Here is a 7,213-nt window from a genome sequence, read left to right on the forward strand (position 1 = left end):
ACATTAATGCAAATCAAATCCTTGATCTTTGCCAATCTGACAGTTGAAAAACGGCATGTATTTACAATTTAATTTGTACTTCTTTATAAGAAGTTGTAAGTCGGGATGTGTATTTTTTATATGTTAAAATGTGATGTACAAACATTGCAAACAACAAAATCCAGTCTGGCTAGTTTAACCAGAAAAATAACCTCTTAAAGTTTATTAGGTCCTACTTGGGGTTGTTGAAGAAACAAACTCAAGGATAAACTTCCAGGAACAACAAGAACCATGCAGTATTACTGGTCTGATATGGATACCACTGATGCCTCCTCCATCAAACATGAAATGCCAGGGCCTCAGCGCCCCACATCTACTACTGCCTCCATCACTGATGCTGCCTGTGTGTCAGGAACTTGCTCTTGCAATCCCTGCTGCCACCTACCCCAGCCAAATGGGAGAGCTACCCTGCATAAACAGGAGTGCCGCCAGGCTCATCTCTGAATTGGTCTCACTCACCTGGGTGTGTGAAGGGCTAGGGCACATACCTGAAACAGGAGTCCGCCAGGCTCATCTCTGAATTGGTCTCACTCACCTGGGTGTGTGAAGGGCTAGGGCACATACCTGAGTGCTAGCTGCAAGAGAAGCTAGTATTTGAGTTCTGATATCAGTGAGGGGAGGTAGGATTCATAATGTGAAAATTTCCCCAAATACAGAAGCGTTTTCAGAATATAAGAAGTCCTGAATGTGTCAAATATTCTCTCCAGTCCTATTCACTGTTGACAAGCAACGCTTCTTCATACTTATTCTCTGAAACAAAAGCAGATACTCCTTCAACTTAATATACCTTCTACTCATATCAAATGCAGAGGACACTCTATCCAACCCCAGAAATAGACAAGTCTTGTTAGAAGGGGAAGTCAGATCCATGACTTGTACACATGCATTCTAAGGCTCTGGGCCAGGAACTAGTAATATGTTCACTTTCCATATGATTTTTTTGTAAAATTTGCTAAAGTAAGCTATTTTAACTGGAACTACTCAATATGACCATTTATTTCTACTCCAGCTTCTCTTGCATCATACTTTGCCACGTGTCAGATGGCATGCTGTGACTGTTTTGGGGGTCCTGCTAAAAGGAAGTTGAGTTAAGGATATACTTGGTAGAGATTTATTCTAATATAATTTTGTGTTTTGCAGTCCCTTTGGTATAGAGACAAGTTATTGCTAGCCACCTAGTCTAGAAATGACTTAAAGGTATACAGACCTTTTGCTGTGGGACTCACTCAGCACTGTGACTGAGGAGATTCTGGGCATCCCAACATAAAGGTGAAGAGTGGAAGACCAAAGCCTGATACCCTATGATCACTTGGCACAAAGTGTTATGGTCTGAATTGTGCTCCCCCAAAATTCATATGCTGAAGTGCTAACCCCCCAGTACCCTAGAATGTGAGTGTGCTTGGAGATAGGCCTTTAAAGGGGTGATTAAGGTTAAATGAGGTCATATGGGTGGGCTCAGAATCTAATATGACTAATCTTGGACATAATCCAAGATTATAGTAGAGACACCAAGGATGTGCATACAGGGAAAAGGTCATGTGAGGACACAGAGAGAAGATGGCCATCTACAGGTCAAGGTAAGAGGCCTCAGGAGAAACCAAGCCTCCTTGGGTCACTTGTCACTGTCTATTTCACTTTTGGTGGTAACTTTTCCCAGTATGCCTTTTGTCTTCTGGCATTATCACCAAAAATTATGTATTATGCAGTCAGATTAACCAGTCTTTAGAAAAAGAGAAAAATGACTTCTGTTTTTGTCATAGCTAGAAAAAGCCTTCATTATTTTAAGAAAAAAATAAAAGTATCTATGATTTCTTCTAGTATTTTTTGCTTTCTCTTTTTATGTTTGATTTTTTGATGCATTTATAAACAACAGTTATGACTCATCTTCCTGTCATATCCAGTCATCTTTTATTTTAGAATTTCATTTTGCTTCTGCGTTTGGGCCAATAAAGTAATCCACTCATTTAAATGAATTATTCATTTATTATTTGTTTAATATTCCTAACTATTTCTTGTACTTCATGCTAGCTCAAGGTAGTGACAAGGTCTAATTAAAACTATGGGGAAGAGGGCTAACTGAACATATGAATGAGAAAGGAAAATTAAATAACCTGAATATACCCAGTTATCTGATTATTTAGACTGATGGAAGTGAAGATTTCATAGCTGGACTGATTCTCAAGAGATCCCATTCATGTTCACATTTTAGAGATAAAGCAGTTTACAGAAAGCAAAATCAAAGCTGTCAAGCCTGATCCATAAAATTTTACTTCAACCTTTACAATAGGAGTGAGGGGTGAAGGAGGGGATGGCGAGAAAGGACATTTTCCACTATAACTGTTTTCAAATTCTCAATTTTTATCCAAATGTTTGACTTTATGCAGAGAGTTTTATCTCAAAATAGAGCCAATATATTATTTCCCATAACATTTTAACTGTTTTGTTAAATTTTTTTAAAAAAATAAGATTGACGAGTTAAATAAAACTGATTGATCTCAACAACTAGATATTTGGCCGTTTGTAGTGATGTCCTCTTTTTTTCATTCAACTGTTGCCAAGAAAACATATTCTTAGTTTTTACAACCTGTTAGGTGCTCTATAAATGTCTTTTTGAAGATGTGGCATAAGAAATCAATCAGTTGATCTATCATTCGTAACCCTGATTTGCGTTCTGATACAAAGCAGCTTTGTAGTCATTCTGGAAGATTAATGGTTGCTAAGGAAAGTGTTTAGTTAATAAACTTAGGTATTGTTTAAGGAGCTCTTGACTAAGAGGGAAAGACAGGAAGATTAGCTTTCCTCAATGAAAAAATTAGCAAAAATGGAGATGCCATACAAAAAAGGAGAAAACTCAGCCTGTGGATGAGACAGCCTTGCATGTTCACACTGATTAAGAAGATATTTGGAGGCAGCAGTTCGGAGACTGAGCAATACCACTTAATCTTTTTGTAAATTTGGGAATATCACTTAACCACTCCAAGCCTCAGTTTCTCTTCCCATAACACAGGAAAATAATACGTATCTGCCAGTGTCGTAAAAGTGAAAATAACAGTTTTGGCAGTATTGCAAATGATAAAATATGTGAATGTTTGTTGTTGTTACTATTATTATTGTAGACTTCACAAAAGTTATATTTTTTTTCTAGTTTTGTGGTGTCAGGGAGGAAAAAAACATTTCTCTCTACCTCTCTAGGTTTTTCTGGCTGGTCTAAGAATGAAATTGACATGAGATAGATAGATTAACGGAGAAAATCAAACAAAATTTTAAGAACATCTATACGTGGGAGAGACCCAGGAAAACTAGGTAACTTAGCCAAAATGGCCAAAACCCTCATCTTTAATACCATCCTTAGCTAAAGACAAAAGAGGTTGTTGGGGGTACTGGTTTGCGACTTCAAAGGGGAGGAAGGCAACTGACATGGAGATGAAAAAGCAAATGTTTGGTAAATAAATGGTTTCTGAGCCAAACAGACACAATGGGAAACAGAGTGGACTCTGATCTGCAGGCCTTGCTGAGTCTGCCCACCACACCTAGCCCATATTCTTTGCAGGTATCTCTAGTGATAGCGCTATTCAACAGGCCCTTTATATACATTCTGCAGTTAAGGGGGAGGTAAAAAGAAAGACTTCTGAGTCCTCTGTTTCTTAAAAATAAGCAGCCTAAATTAATCCTTATTCCAAAGAGACACATTTTGGGGTGGCAAATTTTGCTCCCCCACAGTGTCGAATGCATCCGTTTGGAGATGTGTTTTGTTGAAGCCGCTACCAAGTCACTCTAATGGGTTAAGAAACAGATTTTATTGGCAAAGCATAAAGTGCATGATTACCGGAAAGAAATGCACAGGTCCTCCAATATGTCCCATTATCACACAGAGAAGTATTCTAGGGCCAGGGTGCTCTACTGGACACAGAGGGAGGGTTAGCATTCACAGGAAGGACCCTACCCCACGGTTAATAAAGAGCAACCTTTTTGGTGGAGGAATAAAAGATTACTTATCAACAGGCATTCCGGATTTGGGTAGCTAGCCACATGTAGGAGTGGCAGAGAAAAATCAGCTACTAGCAGTCTGTGACCTTGGTGCCCATGGAAAGCTAGATTTAGGCACAGCTACTTTTTGAGAGAGGGAGAAGGAGGATAAAAGGCAGTGCTAGAGAATTCTGTGAAGTCCAATTTAGAAACAGATCCCTAGATGCCCACTTGAATTATACGTTGCTGGGCAATTGCCCTTCTTCCACCCTTAAAGAGAACTGGAGAAGATAAAACTGATGGTCTTTGGCCTTAGATCTGCAGACTTGAGGGTGTGGATACCCAGGACTGGATACATAACTTGCTGGGTTCATTATTCAAAAATTACTAATTTCAAGATAATTATAATAGACAAATCAAGTGTGGGACTCTTCTCAGGGCTCAATGTGACTGTACAATTTGGTTCTGCCCCCATATAATTGGCTACATAGTACTTTACTGAAGATAGGAGGAGGGTCAGTGTCCACACACGTAGTGTATGCTGAACACTGAGAAGCCTTTACTAATGGGCCATTACCTTTACTCTCCAGATAGGAGATTGAAAGGATATTTTCAAGTGTATATGACCAGCCCAAGGATCCCTCAAAACATATTATTTAAGATAATCTTCAAGTGAAGTTTAAAGTAAAAAATGTCCAATACACTCAAAATGATTAAAATAAAATTTTAATCCCACAATCTTAAACAAAATAAACAACTAAAGATTTCCAAACACCCGAGGAAAAGATTTAATATGGAAAAAGAAACCAAAACAGAAGAAACATCATTTATAAGTAAAAAATATACACAGAGAAAAAATTTCAATAGAAAACTATCATAAAAACCCTCATATTAAGAGACAATTTTACATCTATGAAAAAAAGAACAAGTTATTATGTAAATGAACATTTAAGAAAGAAAAAGGTGATCAGATTTTAAAACATGATAGACTAAATGAAAGAAGTTTTGGAAAACAAAGTTAAGAAAAATCCCACAGCAAGTGGAGCAGAAGGACAAAGATAGCTATAAGAAGAGAAGAAAGATAATATTAAATGATTAGTCCAGGAGGCTCAACATCCAAATAACAGAAAGATAGAACAGAGAAAACAGAAGGGAGGAAATCAACAATGAAATAATTCAAAAATTAAAACTGAAGGAAATGCAGGCTGAAGGGAGCCACCACGTTCCTTGTCAAATGAATGAAAATAGACCCACACCAAGGCACATCACTGTAAAATTTCAAAACACTGTGGAAATGGAGAAAATTCTATAGGTTCCATAGAAGGGGGAAGGGATATGGAACTGGTCAGAAAATAGAATAGTTTTGATGGTCTTAAGAGAAATACCTCCAAAATTCTGAAGGAAAACATTTACAGGGCTTCCCTGGCGGCGCAGTGGTTGAGAATCTGTCTGCTAATGCAGGGGACACGGGTTCGAGCCCTGGTCTGGGAAGATCCCACATGCCACAGAGCGGCTGGGCCCGTGAGCCGCAACTAATAAGCCTGCGCATCTGGAGCCTGTGCTCCGCAACAAGAGAGGCCGCGATGGTGAGAGGCCCGCGCACCGCGATGAAGAGTGGCCCCCCCCCCGCGCTTGCCACAACTAGAGAAAGCCCTCACACAGAAATGAAGACCCAACACAGCCAAAAAAAAAAAAAAAAAACAAACATTTACAACCTAGAATTCTGTACCCTGTTGAAAAGTCAATTAAATATGAGAATGAAATACACACGTTAAAGTATGAACTGTCTCAAAAAATTTATCTCCCATGCATACTTTTTCTCAGCAAGCTACTGAAGAAGGAACTTCTCAAAATCAAGAGAGTAAATCAAATTAAAGGGGGAGATAGGGCTTCTCTGGTGGCGCAGTGGTTGAGAGTCCGCCTGCCGATGCAGGGGACACGGGTTCGTGCCCCAGTCCGGGAAGATCCCACATGCCGCGGAGCGGCTGGGCCCGTGGGCCATGGCCGCTGAGCCTGCGCGTCCGGAGACTGTGCTCCACAACGGGAGAGGCCACAACAGTGAGAGGCCCACGTACTGCAAAAAAAAAAAAAAGGGGGTGGGGGGAGATACAGGAACAGAAATCATCAGGATGACATTGAAGGGAGATCCCAGGATGATAAATGAGCACCGGCACAGAGCACCATCAGCTCAGATTAGAGTAGTGTAACTTTTTGAGGGCTCTCATCCCCCTGCCTCTGCAACAAATCAAGTAAGAGGAAGATGGGAGCCATAAACAATAGATCCAAGCCAGAAAAAGACAAAGAATTCAAAGTATGAAAGAAAAGGGGAGTCCTAGAATGACCGTTCTGCTTCAGACCCAGAGTACAACCAGCTCAGACAGGAAAAAAAGAGGGTCTCCAGGAGGGTTGTTTCCAGGAAAATAATTGAGATGTCTAAGTTCACCTGATGTGATTGACCTTGTTGGAAATTGTATTTAGAGGCTACTACTGATAAGTGGTGGAGGGAAATAGCAACAGATACACACACACACACACACACACAAGAAAAACAAAAGGAGGGGAAAAAACAAAAATATTCCTAATATGCTAAAATTATCAGCTGTGAAATATATTATATAGACCTAATAATGTAAACACTGAATATTTATCAATACCACTAATAATAACATAATAGCAATTTAGCAATAACACCACAAGGTCAAATGGGGTATATTTTGAAAGAATAATTCAACCTTAGGGAACTACTCATGTAATTTATTATTTTATATTAATGGAGAAAATTATATAGTTATCTCTATGCATCTCAAAAGATATTTGATAAGAAGTCAACATCCATTTTTCTATTAAAATAATAACAACCCAAAAACTTTCAGTAAGCAAGGAATAGAAGGAAACTTTGTTTGTATAATTATGGGTATCTAGCAACAACAAAAATATATATTTAACAGCAGAATACTATAGGAATTCCAAAGTATTCAATAAGATCAAAATAAGTCACAAATTTTTAACTATATAAAATTTAAAAGAAAACATTTACATGATGAAAAATGAAATACAGATTGGGAGAAAATATGTACAGTGTATCATCTACAAAGCATTAATACCCTTAATATTAAAAGAATACTGGGCTTCCCTGGTGGCGCAGTGATTGAGAGTCCGCCTGCCGATGCAAGGGACACGGGTTCGTGCCCCGTTCCGGGAAGATCCC

Source organism: Lipotes vexillifer, unplaced genomic scaffold (genome assembly GCF_000442215.2).
Source record: "Lipotes vexillifer unplaced genomic scaffold, Lipotes_vexillifer_v1.1 scaffold96, whole genome shotgun sequence".
Classification (NCBI taxonomy): domain Eukaryota; kingdom Metazoa; phylum Chordata; class Mammalia; order Artiodactyla; family Lipotidae; genus Lipotes; species Lipotes vexillifer.